Below are 20,694 nucleotides of genomic sequence, written 5' to 3' on the forward strand. Positions count from 1 at the left end.
ATCCCGTTGATGGCTTTAGGCGCCATTCTGATTGCCGTGGTGCGAATAAATGAACGAAATGCGACACGTGATATAATAAAATTGCAATCAAAGCCTTTCATTCCCGGTTTACTTCCCCAACGGATCTGATATTAGCAATCGGTAATAAAAATATAATGGGAAACTATTAAAACGTGGTATCCCTTATTAGTCATTATATCTAAAGCCTTGTCATATTTGTAATTATTGTAGGTGTGTCGCACGACATTTATTTTTTTATAAGAAATCATGTATTAAATTCCTCTCTACATGTTGATTTTATTTTTCATATTTCTTAAAGAAGTACGAGTACCTACGTAAATTGAAGAAAAAAACAAGTTGGATAATCTAATACGGTACCTACATTGTTTTTATTTATTTAAAATACCATAGACCAGCGGTGGCGAACCTATGGCATGCGTGCCACCAGAGGCACGCAAGATGATTTTGCATGGCACGCGTTTGAAAAGAATAAAATACCTATAAAATAATAAATGTCAGAGCACAGTGTATAAAAAATAGGGTAGGCAAATACACTTCAAGAATAAGCAATACGTTTAATGTAAATATATAATTGCATAATATGCCATTCCTTAGGTTTTATGCGTCACATATAACATTATTGCACTAACCTCATCAGGCAGCGGGGTATGTCGAGATTTACAGTGCTTGAGACCACTGTAGCGACAGAATGCCTCATCTGATCGGAGCAATTCTGGTGTCAATTTGTGAGTGAAGAACGAAACTAATTTATACATTGACAAATAATTTCATTTCTAACAACAAAAAATGGCTGCACCAAATAAGAAATAAAAACATGGTGTAGCTAGTAGTAGTAGTAATTCTGGCAGACAGTTTTAAAATTGATGGACCGAAATGTATGGCGTAATTGAAAAAAAGCGATACAGCTATATGATGTGTGCTATATTCTGCGAGTGGTATCTAGATTCTAGAACATCAACATGTTCCCCGTGAAAAACTGCTCGGCACGTCAGACAGTTGAAAAATAATATTTGAGAAATTTTAGCACGCGTACGTAAAAAGGTTCGCTAACCCTGCCATAGACTATATATTATATTATTCTCTTTCTTCGTGATAACAGGTGCAAATAAGAAACATGTGCAGCTAGTATGTTTTACCAATTAAACTACGGCCGCCTTAGATAATTACGACGATTTTAACTAGTAGTTGTTATATGAAATACTTATACAATTAATGAAGAGCACGTAATCTATAAATATTTGTATTAAATCGACGTGTTCTTTAGATATGATTAGATTTGCTTGAGATAGTATATTATTAGCTAATTAGCGCATCTACATGAATGTTAACAAAGTGGAGTCTCGACCTGTATTATTTCTAGCTGGAAAGAATTGCATTGTTCCCGAGGCGATTGTTATCTTGCTAATAATCCTCCCCTTGACTATATAAATAATATGCATCAAAGAATAATCCTCATGACGCCTTATTCTTTCTACCCAGATTTAGCTTTCCATCTGGAAAGAATATACAGTTGAGATTTTAATGAGATATTTAATAGCCGTTAATATTGCGATCTATTGGTTATATTAAGAACCCAAGACACACAAAAAATAACAATATCCAAATATTATAAACACCGACATATGGGACCGGTCGTTAACTATACACCCAGTTAAACAAGGGGTTACCAAAGTATCCATTTTTTTACTTTTTAATCAATACTGAAGCACACAAAACATCATTTTGAAAAGCATCAGTAAAATACTTTTTTTCAAACGGATAATATCAGTTCCAAGCAGAACCAACGTGCTTTGGTAATTAAGCATTCTTGTACTATACTAATTACAACGAAATTTACTAATTTACAGCCTTAAGAATGTAGTATTTTGTTATTGAACATATTATTTTGATATCATTAGTTTCAAATTTTGCAACCTCTATTTTAATTTTTGTTATATTTTCTTGGTTATTTCTGTAAGTACTTTTCTATCGTATTTATAAATAATATTAACGTGGAGAGTGCAATGAACGAGTTAATTTGTCAAAATTTGTATGTACTGTCAAGTTACAAACTAGATAATTTGCGACGTCATTGTCAACATCACATAATACATTTGCTGTGTATAATAATACAAATGACTCAATTAACGATATTTATTATTTTAGTCTGAAAATGTTTACTGAAAAACTCGACAAACGTTCATTGTTCATATTTATTTTTAAGTTATTTATTTTATTCCAAAAATAACTGGCCTACAAGTATCCACTAAGTAAAATTTGTTTGGCAATGAAAAGATTAAATCCGGCTCCCTTGTTTATTTATATATATAAATTAACCGTAGATTGATTGTATTAATAAAGAAGACGTTTATATTCATCAACCGCCATTTTTTATATTTTATGACTGACTTTAAGACTGATTATTTTATTAATTTTAATGACTTTTTGTTAATCTTATTTCACTATACGCTTTTTCATATTGTTTGCTAATATGTTTTCAAAATAAAAATTTTATATTTGCGGTAATCTCAAAATGGCAGAATACGAAGGTTGTCGACTTTCAAACTAACAACCTCCTCAGAAACATACTTACTTAAAAAAAACTCATAGTCTAAACACCCTAACTAAACCTCACCGATGGTGACTAAAATAATATTCACTCACATTAACGTGGTACCAATATAAAAGGCTGCAATCATCGACCGATGTGCGACCGGATTGTTTCACATGACAATAAAATATTACTGGTGCTCAGTGGCATGAAGAAATCAATAAAGCAACCCTGCGTCATTCGATCATACGTGTCAACGAGCAACAAAATATAACAGATTATATCTACATATATATATACATAAATATATGTATTAAAATCTCAAAGTTTGGCTGGTCGACAGCCGTCATTAAAAACCCAACAATTACTTCACTATTTTTCAAATAATTGTAGAAAATATCAACTTGACAGAGAAACACGTTTTAACCGTTCCCGTTAAATACATTTATCTACACTATAAAATACAAAGTTTGTCTGAGGATTCAAAGACTCCGTAACGATAGGCTCAGGATCAGTGATGGTGAACCTATGGCACGCGAGATGATTTTGCATGGCACGCTAATTTTTTATTTTGAAGAGAAAAAATACATCTACTTTACCCAATAATTAAAAAAAAACATTTGTTTTACAAGAAAGTTTTACAAATAAATACATTATATACTTATATGTATGTATATACTTAATATTAAAACCTAATGACGACATAGCCATGCGTATTTTCGTCGGTTTTTAATATTATTTTTACCAATATTGGAAATGGAAATGGAAACGACAAAATTCATGCATAATTGATAGATCGCTTAGTAGTAGTAAAAAAAGCAGGCAAATATTCTACAAGAATAACCATTACGTTTAATTGCATAAGTAGGTCATTACGCTTATGCATCACACGTAATATTATTGCGGCGGGTAAGCATGAAAAAAGCGTGGTTAAAATGCTCCAACGATCTCTTTGAAAAATTTTAAAACACGTAAAAAATATTCAAAGAATAAAAGACACCTATGCCGTCGGCTAGAAACAACGCGAAAGATAGAACTTTTTAATGAGATTCCTAAAAACATGTTTTACCTTTATATAACTATATGTCGGCAGCTATTATCTCAGTACCAGAAAAAAATCTTGACATGATCATGCACAGTCTGATTTGATTCCTTCAAAACTATAGTCATCTACAACGAATGAACAGCGTAGATTTAGAGCAGGTTGCTCAATTCGCAGTTAGATATGATTTTTTAGTAAAATATCTATTATTTATAAAAAAAAAAATAATATAAAATTGTATGCTCAGTAAAATAATATGAAATAAAATTCAAATTCAAGTCCCGTAAATGTCTGTTCTGGGACTTTTTTCAGTTAATTACTACAGCTTACCTTCCTTATATACACCCTTCGCCACTGATACATACTTATAAAAATTCACCTTTGTCAAATTCACACAAAGGTGGTTTCAGGTAAATTTTGCGTCATTTACAATAACTGATAAATATCACGTAATTTAAAATTACAATACAAATTAGGGAAAATACCCCATAAAGCGTTCAAATACACGCTTTTTAAGTACACCGCCGATCTCACTAGCGGCCCTCTATAAGCCTGGCCAATGGAAGCCTTTTAATCAACGAGAAACTTTTCCTTTGGAATGGCTTTCATAATTACACCACTCTTTGCCACCCCTGCCTCTTATTTTTCAGTGAAATACTACATAATTATTAGCAGAAGGGTCTAATTTAATGAATACATCATGAAACTCATTTTTCAATTATCTAAACGTAGCAGACGGTTGGTTTTTTTTGTCTATGTAAATCAGTGTCTGTCAAACATTTTTTACCTTACAACACACTGGGAAATTGATTTTCTTGAACACAAAATAAAAATCCCCCATAAATTATATATACTTTATTTCTATTAATAAAAAGTGATTGTGTTAAAACTCGTATCTACTCGTACATTAAATAAAAACTTCTGATCTATCATAATATTATATGGTCGTTCCGATTTCTTTTTCATGTCCATGAGCGCTGAGAAACCTAATCTGCAAAGATATGAGGATTAAAAAGACGTCAACGATTTAATGGTTGTGGAAAGTAATCAAGGTTATTGATTCCTCAAAATACTGAAAACTGTAGCTTAGAAAATGGGGTTTTGTGCACCGGATCACTTTTCAAGTAGGTATAATGAATTTTCTTCCACTGCTTATATCAAGTGTGTTCCATCCTATCTTGCGTGATACCCATTTGATCCAAATGAATTGATAATACTTAGAAAATTATGCAGGTAATTCTACTGTCTTTTTCACTAATAAAATTATTTTTAAAAAAACGAGGAAGCGTCTATGCCTGTGAAGCAATCAATCGGTGAGTTTTTAACTCTTCTATTCCACAGCTTTGGCTTCTCCGCAAAAGTAATGATATTTTTATTCGTTCATTTCAGGGGGTTAAAATTTTAAACGTTGAACTTCTCAAAATACTTAGTAGTAGATAAGTGTTACTTTCAGCCACCAATTGCAATCGTGAAAAAATTCAAATCCAGTATTTTCAGCATCGAAGAATAATAAATTATTTTCATACTTTCGCGACATACCTGGAATCTCTCGCGGCATACAATGATTCACATGGATGATTCACATTTTTGAAACGTACTGGTGAAAACTGCTTAAAATATCATGAAGGAACTGAATATCAGTGAAAAAATAGTTCGAATAGTGTCTTTAATCGCAAGCTCTAGGGTGTAAATAATATATACTTTGGTCATATTATACTGCTTCGCATCTCGACACTTAAATATGTTTATAGTAGAACTACCGTCCACATGCAAAAAAACGTATATACATACCTAATAATATATAGGTATATTACACGGTGGGTGGATATGAAATAGTTTTAAGGCGGAGAGTAGCATTTTAAGCAAAATCTGCAATTTAATATTATATTTTACTCATTACTTTCATTTGAAATACGTAATATATACACATTTAAGAACACTTAAATGTATTTTAAACTAAAAAGTTTTTCCTAAAAAGGTTAAAAAATCTTCATTCTTTGACTGTTTTTTGGAAAGTAGATTTTTCTAGTATTTTATGAATATTTGTATCGTTAAAATATAATTTAATAATTTCTTTAAAAAGTCACAAAATAAATTTCTAAAATTTATGAAATAGGTAAGTACTTTATTATTTTGTATTTTTTAAAATATGTATAGATAAAAATTTATAAATATTTATATCGAATAGAGAGAGGTCTGGTGCGGTCATAGTATCAAAGCTTGAATCGATATAAATATAAAGGATATCGTGATATCATGTCATATCCTTTACCTCACTACTGAGGGTGGTGATCACTGAAATAATAAGCGTTGCCGACAATCTCATTCCATATATAGCGATATTGATCCAGTTATTGTTGTATTGATTCAGTCGTTTTCTTTATGGTGAGTCGCTCCATCTAGAAGGCGCACACCATCGCAACATGCACCCTTCGATGCCACCAGAGATCACTTTTTCACTTACAAAAATCGTTTGGTCACGTTCTAAAGAACTTATCAAACTACATTTTAATGATAAAAATATCCATAAAATACGATGTAGGTAATAAAAGTCTTCCAAAAAACACATATTTTATAAAATTGGTTGTTTTATTTTTAATTTTATATTTTACTTTAATTTTTGTAATGTTTTTAGATATCCTTAAGACGATACATCAGTGAAACGGCAAATAATTGTCAACTATAGGCGCGACGAAATGTTGGACTTGCTGGCATTCGAAGAGCGAACGTCGAGGTGTGAATACGTCAATTTGTTTCGTGATGGCGATGGATTAATTCTTAAATCGTGTAAAGATGACTAAAAACGTTACCGATTTACTTGAAAAAGAAAACATGTCAATGAATATATTATTATTGTTACTAATAGAACATACGTTAAAGTGCTTACCACCACTCGTCATATATGCACAGCCGTGGATATGCACGGCCGCTTTCTATGAACGCTTTAAACGTGTCTGAAAGAAGTGATTTTAAGTGCTCATTTCGTCCCGAGACGGAGCCGCACGGGACTGGTGCTGCAACCATACACCGTAGTGCTTAAAAAAGAAAGTTAAGAAAGAATTTTTATTTACTAATAGAACATACGTTAAAGTGCCCACCACCACCCGTCATATATGCACAACCGTGGATATGCATGGCCGCTTTCTATGACGCTTTAAACGTATCTGAAAGAAGTGATTTTAAGTGCTCATTCCGTCCCGAGACGTAGCCGCACGGGACTGATGCTGCAACCATGCACCGTAGTGCTTAAAGAAGAAAGTTAATAGAACATACGTTAAAGTGCCCACCACCACCCGTCATATATGCACAACCGTGGATATGCACGGCCGCTTTCTATGACGCTTTAAACGTGTCTGAAAGAAGTGATTTTAAGTGCTCATTCCGTCCCGAGACGGAGCCGCACGGGACTGATGCTGCAACCATGCACCGTAGTGCTGAAAGAAGAAAGTTAAGAAAGAAAATGTTTGTTTTTGGACTGGCTCTGCTGTCCGCTGACGTTAAGCGCTTTGTGTACCCGCATACTGAGTGTCACGAATTGAAATGGATGAGTCTACAGAAGAGTCGGGACTATCCCGCTCCCCATACGACGCTGCAAATTTCTCAAATGCCGCAAAGTTGGCCTCGGTTGCTACCAGATCTCCATGACCAATTGGGCCCGTGTGAGGACGGACCCTGGCAAACAGCTCCGCTCGTTCGAATTCCATAAGCGGGCAATCCCAGAGGATGTGTTCAACATCTTGGTGGTCATGCCCGCAGGTACAACCCGGCCCATCTACTATCAAGCCAAACTCGTGGAGTCTGGCGGCGAAGTTGCCATGGCCGGTGAGGAACTGGCTAATCCAGTGCGAAGGTTGGAGTCTTCTAGTTTGGTGCCTGCAGAATACGTCTGGAAAAAAACGGTAAGTGTGCCGCCCCTTGGGGGAGGCGGTCCACCTCGCCTGCCATGCCGCAAATGCGGTCTTGTACACAATGTCACTTACAGTCTTCCTGTAAGGAACGTCCTCGGATCTCTGCGGTGGTGTCAGATGGACACCGGCGAGTATTGTGCTGATCCCCCTCAAGAGGAGGGTGATCGATCCTCTGACTTGGACGTGCAGATCGAGGGGTAGCACCCCCGCGAGTACGGCAAGCGCGTCATAAACAGAACATTAAATGGGCGGATGTTGGATTTATATGACAAATTATATTTCGTTCGGCATGCGTCATTTGCACCCGCGACCCGCAATCCGCGCATAGCCTAGCCACGATCTTTTTAGAACATGCCACAACTGAGGTATAGCCTTAAGTGTTTTCAGTTTGTTTGTCAAGGATCAAATTTAATGACGATAAAAGGCGTAGTTCTAGGCCGGGTAAATAAAATTTAGGTTATGTAAACAATATAATATTATATGTGTTACAGTTATTAACGATAATTATCTTAAAACGTAAAATAATAAGTAGGTAGGTATGCCATTATTGCCCACCCAGCACGCCAATGTTCATTTCCTATTATCCTTGCAAATTTTCCACTGTGATGGGGAAATTTTTGATAAGAAAAGTTTAAAGAATAACTTAACATCCGAACTTACGTAACTCAACAAGTAAAGTCTCTTGTTGTTTGGTTGTTTTATTATTTTTGTTGTTTTCGTAAAAACTTGGCTTCGTATTCATTAATTGGTTTTAAGACACATATTATTATTATTGCATTACTGTGTACAAATACTCAATATTAAATTTTCCATTTTTCTTTTAGATTCTGAAAAAAACATCAATCAATATGAATTAGGTAATATGATCAAGGTAGAATTTAAAAAATCATCAGAATTCAAAAATGGAATATTAATTTTCCGCAATAATTTTGCGACATTCCCGGTGGAGTTCGATATTCAAATTTCATTTATTTGTTATTCCCTCACGGTGGCCGCGCGGCATAAGCGTTGGACTATAAAGCCGTGGGTCCCAGGTTCGAATCCTGGGTCTGGCAAGTACACATATTGTTTTTCAATTGGTGTGTGTCAGGGTATGGACCTAATAGGTTGAGCAAGTGGCTGACATCCATTTCTCGTAAAAAACAAAATCTGTCAATACAAACCTCCACTCTGTGTGGCCCATATGATCCTATCAGGATCGGACATGGTCGGGAAAAAAAAAAAAAAAAAATTTGTCAAGGACTTGTATCGCGAATATATTTTAAACTACATTTATTCATGAACGTAATATATAGTGGCGAACAAATATTTAGAGAAAATTCTGAGCAATAATCCATCATTACTTTGTATCGAACACGTCGAAAAACAACACATACATTTGAATCGAGCCTAATCAAATATTAGCACTACTCCACTGTGGGCGTAGTTGTAGGTTACATGTAATCGATAATTTATTAACACATAATTTATTTTTTCACACGAAAAAAATCGCATTCGATTGGATTCGAACCACGATTGTTCGGTTATCAGCCGAACGCACTACCTTTACGCCACAGCATGATAATGCAATCGTGACGATTATACAGTATAATATATAATATTTTAGAATTGTTCCGTTGCCTATGCAGCGAATTTATTATTGTCGGCCATTTGCAATTCCTCACGTAAACAAACTATTAAACGTCATACTGGCAGTTGTTACTTTAAAAATAAAAACAACGATAAATAATTACATAATTTAGTAATATAAGTTAAAATGTATATAAATAAACCGACGGCGTTCCAATAAGCGGTCCTTTTTCTTGAGTGTGTAATTTAACGAGATAATTACGAGCTAGTCGAAGAATCTAGGTTATCATAAGTTTTGTTTTGTTACGCCAAAGAAGTATAACTTCTAACGCGCGAACATAAGTACACACACCGATTTTTTTTTTCATATTTGAGATTTATATGCAATTTTGTTTTAGAAAAATGTTATTTATAATATGCTCTCATTTACCTTTATTTCAAATACAACACATGACATGTCGAGTTAAAAGGTGTTAAATTTTCTTTGATTCCAGCAAAAAAATCATTTGTCAGAAGAGTTTCTACAAATACATCATAATCATATGTCAAATAACATCTGGCTATTAAATATTTTAGTAGGTACCTACATCAAAAGTTCTAATTCTTATTATTTCTAATTAAAAAATATGCACATATTTTATCGTATCACATCAAAAACATGTAATTCATAATTAACAAAAAAGATATTCTATTAAGTTGTGTTGTTCTCCTGTAAAATTATTCAGTTCATATTATGTTGTTTTTGTAATCTATCCTTCGATTCATATCGTTTTTTGTAGCATATAAATAACCAACGGAAGCTTTGTAAAATAAGGAATGATAGTACGTACAAAATGTTACAAAAATTCTAAAGGTGAAGCTTAAATGTGTGAAAGTGAAACCAAAAAATGTTTACTCAGGCTAATGATCAAATAATGATCAAGGACAAGAGTCACACTTAGCGTGTTCTGAGATTTATTTGCGATAAAAACGTTTCGCACCCTTTATCCTATCATTATAATATAGATCAGTGGTGAATAACTCACGGCCCACTGACTTAATGCAAATAAATCTTATTATTATCGTAATATTCACGTAGAATAGGTTTTCAGTGATATATAATAAAATGACTTAACCCGTAATAATTATAACTAGGTATTAATTCATTGTGTTGCGTCCAACGCAAAAATAACGATAAGTGCGTAACTATTTTGAAGTGGTTATCAGAAATACGATTCTAGAGAGTGGAGAAATATGAGATAAACTTAAACACGTGCAAGAAAATATGTTATTTTAAATATTTACGCCTATAAACCTTGTCACGTAAGCCCATTCAATATTGCTGATATTTGAACACATTCAGGAGGATGTGTATTTTGTGCATGCATTCTCCTTCTTTTCTTTTGACGATATCCGATCCAATAGGATCATATGGGCCTCCACAGAGTGTAGGTTTGTATTAAAAAAATGTTTTTTTACTAGAAATGGATATTACTCTGACTCCAAACACAAATTGAAAAACAATACGTGTATTTATTTGCCAAACCCAGAATTTGAACCTGGGACCCACGACATTATACCCGACGAGTAAGCCGCTCGGCTATCGTGGGCGTCAACAAGTCATTAAGTCATAAACTAAAACCGTCGTCAAAGTCTTGGTCAATGGCGGCTGACTTTCGCATTTCTAGCTTATTAAATCTGTTCATATCATTTTTTACATGCATAGATTTAAGTAATATTGGGCAAACCATGTCTCAAGAATGTTAGACACCCAACCACCAACGAAGTTAATCATCAACAGACCAGAAAGAAAATGAGGGTCGGAAGACAGACAGCGTTGGCTGGACTGTATAGAAAAATACACCGCATCACTGAGAGTAAGATAGTAGAGGGAGCTTATATGTTATATTTTCATATATTCTGTAGTATATATTTTTTCATTTTTAATTTTTGATGGAATGACATATTGAAGTGTTTGTAATTTGATAATTCTATTTGTAAAATATGCTTGAATAATTTATCTATCAAGGACTGCTAATATTTTACTGTATTATTTTCTGTGTTTTTAGTTTTAAAATGTATTTTGAATTTCGCCTCGTTTTATCAGCGAAATATTCGCTATTTTTTGGATTATTTACATTTGACTTTTGTTTAGCTTTTTTATAAAACAGTAATGGAACATTCATTCAGTGTCCATTATGAAAGCATAAAAAATAATTATACGAATATTTTCAAAACATGTATAATTGCTCACACCGAAAATCCATTAAAATATCAAAAAATCTCCAGAGGATAATATCATAATATTATGATATTTTTCCGAAACTGAATTCTGCGAGGATGTGCGCTGTAGAAAAATTCAACTTTCAATATTTTAAGTAGAAATTACTTTTTATTAAAGCAATCTGCAATGTAGTATATATAACGGGCTTATATGTCATATAATATTGTAGTTAAATCAGTGGAATATCTAGATAATTGGATTGGAGAATGCATAAAATGTTACATAATAATATCAACTAACTCTAGTTATCTAATAAGTATTTAATGCAGATCGAAAAAAATTGACTACATAGATAAATAATTGACTGCAGATGATGGTTTTGGATTCTAATATATTTTTCTCTATTTTGTGTATAGTTTTCTATTCTTCGGGAATAGATAAAAAGAAAAATAAAAGGTATATGTATTTAATTGGCTTTAAACTGGTTTTTATTTGAAATGATAAAAAAGATCTTCTTATGCATATTATAAAACGTTATTTGTGGCTAAACAGAATAGTCAACACACAATAATTATTGTTTTTTTTATTGCCATGGTTATTAATAATACTGATTCTTCAATATTACAATGGGAAGAATATTTTCTTTTCAGTGAGCTTAGAATCTATTTGCGCGTACAATTGTATTGATAAGTTTACTACAAATATAGTAATTTTCGCTCTAGAATAATTATAATAATAGACAAAACACCCGTTGTAAATAACTTCCTGAACCCCCTATATAGAAAATCCCCTCTAATATTAACCGCCCCGTATAAAAATAAAAACTATTTAAATAAAACTGCATTGACACAATGAATACAAAAACTTATTTGACAATATAAAAGAATATTTGAAAGAAAAATATGGATACAAATAAATTTTAAATTATGATACGCACATTTAATATGCACATTTTTGAAATTGAGCGGAGTAAAAATATATACTAAAATATTGAAATCTTTAACAGAAAATGTATTTTATTTAATAATATTAATATTATTTAAAATTAACGTTCACCGAATCGTGTAGCTTATAGCAGAATTTCTTGAATTTCTGATCCAAAATTCTCTCATTTTATTCCTTTCATATTTAATTTAATCTACTGTCATTTCAAAATGTGGGAGTCGTTAATTGTCTATGATTTTTTTTTATATATGTAGATTAAGTTAGGTTATGTTAATTTCTTGGTGTTTAATGACGGGGAGTTTTTTCAAGGAAGTTGTTATCCTGTTATCACTAATTTTAGTTATAATATAAGTCATATTATATTATCAAAAAGTATATAAATCCAAAAACATAAATATTAGCAAAACAGAAAATTTTTAACAGAGAATGTAATAATTATCATATTATTATTACCTACTTGCAGCTTTCAAAGATACAGTATATTACTTCAAATTTGAGCGAACATAAGTACTTACCTACATGCTATGTTAATACAGAGTAGAGTCCTTGAGAACGCTGAGGGATTGAAATATACCCTAGCATGGGGAAGGACGGTAGACCTAGATTCTTCAACAGAATTGGAGGGAGGGCCTGAACAACGGACCCTCACTCAGAGTAGAAGAGGCGATATGACAGCGGGTCGTCGTTAAAGCTTCAGTTAAAAAATATCCTGTGTATATTTTTTTAAATCCGCAAGGTCAATGTGTTGACATTCATAATTTTAAACGATTATTGTGTAGGTATGAACATTTTGATATTGAAATTTTCATATAATTATTTTTGTTTTCTATATAAAGCGTATATTTCAAAATGATGATAGGTCAATTTAGTTTATTATTGATAAATTTAATAAAACGCACTTTTTTTTGTACTTATTCTACTTTTATTATTTAATAAATTTGAACCGGTTTCATCCGCCTCTAAAACTAAACAACTAAAAAACAATGGAAACTTTGCTGGTTGCAATAACTTTTCATTGTTGTATTTTTCATTTTTGTAATCTACATTATTGTAACTGATTTGTTTCCTTAATAAATAAAAATAAATGTTATAGTCATATTTACGTTAAATGACGATTCATTTTGTTTTCTTTTAATAATTATATATTTCCAAATTAGAGAGCAATATAAGGATTTTATTAACGGATAAATCATTTATAACAATAAATATTATCAAAAAATATATATTTTTCGGAATTTATATGTATCGTTTTATTGATTCCGGAAATTATAAATCATACAGATCCGGTTTAACATTTCGAGGAGCCCTAAACTAATACGTTTTGGAACCCAAAAAAACCCAACTGATCAAAACGTATTTTTATTAAAAATTTTCTCGAGGTAAAATCATGGATTTTCAATATATTTTCCCTTGTCAATTCGAGGACTCTTGACTCTCTAAAGCCTTTAATCGTATAGTAAATGCAGCCTTGCCTTACAGGTATACAATTAATACACGTAGTAAGTATGCGTTTAAATAACTAAATGGCATTATTCGTAAAAATGAGTCTCTTAATAATTATACCCAAGAGCCAGTGTATTACAATATTATGTTCATGAAGAATACGTTCGAAAAAAACTAATTTAAGATAATATCTCAGGTGTTCGAATTTGATTGTGTTCTTCAAGTACAAAATCATCCATAGGTACAATACACTAGCTATGGGGTATATTATGCAACCTTCGTTCTATGAAGGGGAATATACCCCGCTTGAATGATAATTTACGTTTTATTAACCCATATATAGGTAATTGGTAAATATTTTCCATACATTTGTAAGCAATTTTATAATGAACATACATAACTTGAAAATACCTCGCATAAAATAAATATACCCACTAGAAAAAATAACACTTGAAAAAATACGATGCCTGACGGGATTTGAACCCGTGTATCCACTGGTAGGTATCGCGGCAATAAATGCTTTGGTAGGTATATATCTGAGATGTTTTCAAGTATCAATATTCAATATATATTCAATATATATTCTATATTCAATATATGGAATGTTACCAAACCTTGTAAATTGATCGTTGAATAAAAGAAACATTTTGTTAAAATTTATTAGCATGTTCAAGTAGACGTTATAACTAAATATTTGGCGAGAGCCGGGTGTCGGTTAGTAATTAAGAGCGTACATAGGTGAAACGGCAAATAATTTATTTATTTTCATACTTACACTGACTGCATAACCATCCTCTAGGTATATCTATCCCGAACTCTCTCTCTACAATCAGTCACAGTCTCTCTCTTAAGAGCATACATAAGTGAAACGGCAAATAATTTTCAACTGTATGTGGAACGAAATTTCGGCCACGTTGGCATTCGGAGAGCGATGGTCGAGGTGTCCGCACGTCGATTTGTTTTGTCATGGCGTCGGATGAAAATATTCTTAAATCGTGTAAAGATGACTAAAAAACTTTACTTATGTACTTAAAAAAGAAAACATGTCAATGAATATACTATTATTATTACAAATATAATAATAAACATAAAGGACGCATGTTGAATTTTTATGACAAATTATATTTCGTTCGGCTCGCGTCATTTGCACAATCCGCGCATCGCCTAGTCACGATCTTTTTAGACCATGCCTCAGCTGAGGTATAGCCTTAAGGCAATTAATATTCCTTGATTTAAAATACAAAAACTGATAGTTAATAATAACGCAATTTGATGTAGAACTTACTAGTTTAAATTATTGTAATTACGTAGGAGACCTGTAGGTTAATTGGTTAAAGCATATTGGCGCGATACCAGTAGATATACGGGTTCAAAACCCGTCAAGCGTCGTATTTTTTTTCAAATGTGATTTTTTAATAGGTTCCAGTTATCTATGTTCCATATTTGGAATGTTGAATACAATAAATGGTTTATATAAATTTTATAATGCTTTTCTGTTTCATTCAAAGTATTGTGCAGGAAATTAAGTCTTGTATACAGACACTCGTAAACGTTCTATCCAACTGGCACATATTGAGTTATATGCACAGATCACATCCGCTGTTTCAACTCAGTTCTGAACCCTTCGATAACAAGACGGAAGCTCGTCGTAAGTTTACTAACTTATTACCTATCTTTTGAAGTTTCATCGTCGCCTGTCAGCTTTGATGGATATTTCAGCGTCACCACTATTTGCTTTAGTACTTAGGTACATCGATCAATAACACTTATAGCCATATCGACATTTTATATGGGAATCCCATTGTTTCCTAATAAAAATCCTAATTACGAGGTGGTAGGGTAGTAGAAAAAGTGGAAAAATATACACACCTAGAGCCCTATGCAGAATCTAAGATTTCGATCTTAAGGATAAGTTGCCGAAAAGCATGACTTAACTATAGACTATACTGAGTATAGAGTTAAAGAATCCTTAACCATAGACTTATTTTGTTATGAACACGCCCCCTTCTGTATTACCATTTACCACTGACAGCTGCTGTCAAAATAAATTCGCGTGTCTATAAAACAGTTCATTTAACACACAAATTCATTTAACAATGTATCTCAACATGGATATTGATAGTGTTAATTCGTTTGGCATGTACTTGCAGAATATTATTTTACTTTTTATACGCCAGCCCGCAGAAATACAAAATGCCAGATGATAGAACGACACTTGACGCTAGTGTTACCATGTTAAAGAAATATCTTGCGGTGCCTGTGGAATCACGTATAATGACTTATAACGGAAACATAAGAGTATTATAATTAAATAATAATATGTATTTATAGTTATTGCATTTATAAAGTGCAGTTGTCATATTTTTGTCATCGTTTAACAATTATAAAATAATTTACCTAAATTATAGGAGAGAGAATTTTTAAATATGGTATTATTTTCAATAGAAAAAACGAATGAAGCTTTTATGCTTCAAATACACTCTATGACGATCGGTCATATATATGTCGAAAAACCCGTTTCTTATGTTGGCGTCCTGTGTCACAGAGTGTAAATAGGATGTCATAGTTGTCATACAATATGTATGTATAATATGTCGGAATGGCATAGATTTGATCATAGACACTGTATATGTGGCCAATCGTCATATAGTCTATTTGAACCTTAAGAGGAGGTGAACCATAGACAACATAATCTCAACTAAGGACAATGTTTCTGCATATTGTTTTCTGCTAAGGAAATTTTAGTTATGACAAATGTTTCTGCATTCCGCTCCTAATATATATTATATATCGATGTTATTTGGGCATAAATCTTCTTACTGGATGTGAAGATGATGTGATCTGGGATGAGAATGCCTTCCACATATTGACGATGGCGAAGTATAAGTTTTAGAAATGGAAATCAAAATAAATAGTACCACGTCTGACGAGCATGCTTACTACTCTTAGTAATATTATGTTTTTATTGTGGGCTACATTTTTGTGTGTCCGGTAACTTCTACGTATGCAGTTCGCCGTACCACACATCACCGTGAAATATTGTATCGGAAATATATGGCCGTATATTAAAGACCGTCCAAACTCTTTGGGTCGTATAGTACTGACATAAAATTGATGTGTAAATAAAACACTTTACAGGAAGCCAGCAGCAAACAAATTTTGAAAATAGCCGATATACAGGATTATTTGTTAACTTGGGTTAGGTTAGCTCACGGTAAACTGTGTCACGGTGAAATGTTTAACGTACCTACAATTTACGTGTAACCACATTTTTGTCATAAACTTATGTAACGTAGGTAAATGCTTATTTTGTTTAAAGTAATTCTGGGGTTATATGAATATGTAAATCCCCAAATAATTTATTATTATTAAATACGTATTTACTATAATCTAATTATGATTAATTTTCTTCTTTTCTAGGTGGTGACAGCCATATTACGGGCTGCCTACAATTTATTTTGTGGTCAGAGGAAACATACAATAAATGTAAGTATATCAAACTTTAATTGTTTAGTAATACATATTAAAAACTGAAGACGCAAATGAGCTTTCACAATAATTGTGAAAGCTCAATTGCGTCTTCAGTTGAATTGTTGAATAGAGCAAGAGAATCTCAAGACAGGACAGGAAATTTCTGCTTTAATCTTTATCAAGTGAAAATAAAATACTAGCTTGAGTTTCCGTATTTTCTTATTCGAGCTTAAAAGCGAGATCTAGTGCTTTAACAAATCTATTTAACACATAACTAAGATATGAGTATATGCTATATATTATCCAAAGAAAGTCCGATCCATATTCTCTTACGTTTACGTGTACACAGTGACGTCCCGTAGGGCTAGGCAGATTGAGCGTCGCTAGGGGGCGGCAGTTACTCGAAAGGCGGCAAATCGAGGAGAATCATTTGTATTATATATAAATATGATACTTATATTATATAGCTAAAATTATTTTGTTTACATATTGTACAATAATATCATAGTAAAAATGGTATGAAAATAATAACTATGTGTATTGCTAAATGGTACAAACCAAATGTGTCAGAAATATTAACCAAATAAAACCTCAGCCTCTGGTGATTTGGGTGTCTAAATTACCAATATTATATTTATTTTTTACACATTTTGTCTAGGGACGTCACTGCGTGTACATTTTAAGCCCAGGGGCTCCGTAATCCGTCGATCAGGTGGGCAATGCGCTAACCTATGCTCCACAGTGGACGATCTATCGATATGAACATAATATTATATTTTTTTCTTTAGTTGAAAGCTTGAACACACGTGACAGTTTCTGTATGTCGATTTTGTTTAGCTTTCCTTTTGTAGTATACTTATTATTAAATTAATTTTCTTTTACGTTAGTTCTCCGTGCCTTTTTCTTCCATGACACTTTTTATTAACTTAAGTTAAGTCAGTAAACTCTGTCAAAGCTCAATTGAGAGCGTGATGACCTTAGTTTTGGGTATCTGCTCCTGAGACATTAACAGGCATAAAAAAAACTGCTGATGCTTCACATCCAACCGTAGGGCCTCGACAATTTATCATCGTTACACATTTTAAATATAGATTATTCTTTATTTTTCTTCTTATTATTCTTAGATTGTAAACAAAAGTCCCCAACTATGCGCCGACATGTTGCGGATGGTTTTATCATTATTTTTTTTATGTTATGTATATGTAACATTGATTTTTATTTTATTTTTTATTTTTATTTTATTTATTAAGGAAAACAAACAGTTACATATTGATTACAGAAATTTATAATATAATAATAAAAAGTTAATGCAACCAGCAAAGTTTCCATATATACATTATAATATAGTTAAGCCTAACAAGATAGAGAGTAAAATAACATAAATATAAAGAAATTACATAAGAAGATTACATGAGAAAAATGAGAAAAATGAGGTAGAATAATGAATAATTAAATAATATACAAAAGATAAAAAAGAAAAATAAAAAATTAACATAAAAAATAAAAGAATTAATATATATGTATAAGTAAATACATTATATATCTATTTATACAAAATTTTTGAGATAGCATGTTTAAATGAAACAGGTGAATTATTAAAAGGGTCAACGGTGGAGAAATACATATTATAATTTAAACAAGAGCGCCGAATAAAGGAGTTTTGTGCATAATTAGAACCGCTACGACTGATATGGTGCAAAGTTTGGTTTCGCGTAAATCTTGATGGAAAATGGAAACCCACCCTTTCGAGTAGGTTTGGCGAGTCAACAAAACCATTGATAATTTTAAAAAGAAAATATTGATTGATTTTTAAGTAAGATGCAGTGATTGATTTTGTCGAAAGCTTTAGAAAAGTCCGTATATATAGCGTCCACTTGTGTTTTACTGCCCATTGAATTAAGTATGAAATCAGTGAATTCGAGTAGGTTAGTTTCTACGGAGCGTCTCCTAAAAAAACCATGTTGATTTGGTGTGATGAAGTTACGTAGAGCTGCAAAAATATGGTCGGAAATGATCTTTTCTAACAATTTTCTGAAAAAAGGAAGTTTGGATATCGGCCTGTAATTAGTAATGACGCTTTTGTTCCCACTTTTAAATATTGGAGTAATTAATGCTTTCTTCCATACATCAGGAAAACATCCGCTTTTAACAGAAAAGTTAAATAAAATTGATAATGGGGAGGCCAATTCTTCTCCACAAGAAGCAATCAAAATGGGAGGAATACGATCAGAACCGGCGCCTTTATTTATGTCTATGTTTTTGATGTATGAAAGAACTGATGACGGAGTGAATATTATTGAATTAATTATCATAGTGCTAACATCTTGCAAAACAGGTGTTTGTAAGGATGACGGAATAAATACAGATTTAAAATAGTCGTTGAATAAATTACATATAGATTTGCCATCCGAAACAATTTTTTCATCAAGGAGCATTTCACCGGGAATATTGGACCCATTGGATTTGGATTTAACGAATGACCAAAAAGATTTTGAGTTTCGCTTAATGGATTTTTCTGCACGTAAGATGAAGTCTTCATAACATTTTTTAGCAAGGCGTTTTTGCCTTTTTCTTAAAATGACAAATGTATCGTAATCTATGGGGCTACTGTACTTTTTCCATTTCTTATGATACTTTAGTTTTTCATTTATAACTTTTATTAGGGGTTTGGAAAACCAGGGAGGATAACGATGAATTGGAGTTATGCATTTTTTTGGTACGTTAGTATAAATTAACTCCCAAAGTTTAGCATAGAAACAAGCCGATGCCTCTTCCATATTCATGTTTGGTAACATAATAGTTTCCCAAGTTACTGCAGAGAGATCCTTTTTGAGTTTGGTATAATCGCAATTTTTAAATAAATATGTCTCACGAACAGCCGCTTGTAACGTTTTCTTTTTGGTTATACTAAAATTAATAATAAGGGATTTATGATGTGCGTCTTCTGGAGTAAGGGGTGTAATACACGAGGTAACCACGCAGTTACTAGTGTCAGAAATTACAAGATCAAGAATACGATTATTAATATTACAATTAGAGTTAAATTGATGCATGTTCGTGAAGGATAAAAAATCAGTTAAACTGGTACAGAACGGATCAATGTTGTAATCAGGGTTGAGATAGTTGACGTCATCAGATGATGTCCAGTCTAAATTTGGAAGATTGTAATCTCCTACCATAATAAAAACTTCATCAGTATGAGAATGATATATCGTAGAGCTTTTTTCCAAGTGCGCGCTAAGATTGGTTTTAAAATCGGTTCCGCGTGGATGGTAGGAACAACATAGATTTATAATTTTAGCGAGACTTTCAGTCTTCAGGGTGACCCAAAGATCCTCAGCACTACTATTCCATTGAGGCTGAAGGGATGCACTGAATTCCAATTTCACTTCGATTAATACACCACCACCCATTTTTTTCCCAACTGATTTATAATCGCGATCTCGGCGAAAAATGTTATACCTAAAGTCAATTAGCTCGTGATCCCTAATTTCGTCCAAAAGCCAAGTTTCATTAAGACAAATTATATCATAGTCGCAGTTAAGGACACTATTTAAAAAGT

General features: G+C 32.5%; 1 protein-coding gene across 1 annotated transcript in view; it reads left to right on the forward strand.

The window, feature by feature from the left end:
• Window positions 1–20,694, forward strand: part of kairos — a 285,377-nt gene that overhangs the window by 184,957 nt on the left and 79,726 nt on the right. Inside the window, exon 3 of the mRNA XM_085948649.1 lies at window positions 17,082–17,147. The gene's annotated coding sequence lies outside the window, so the exon portion shown is untranslated. The remainder of the gene's footprint in view (window positions 1–17,081; window positions 17,148–20,694) is intronic.

This window comes from Rhyacophila brunnea, unplaced genomic scaffold (assembly GCF_057557595.1).
Source record: "Rhyacophila brunnea isolate RB1 unplaced genomic scaffold, BYU_Rbru_1.0 scaffold_10, whole genome shotgun sequence".
NCBI classification, from domain to species: domain Eukaryota; kingdom Metazoa; phylum Arthropoda; class Insecta; order Trichoptera; family Rhyacophilidae; genus Rhyacophila; species Rhyacophila brunnea.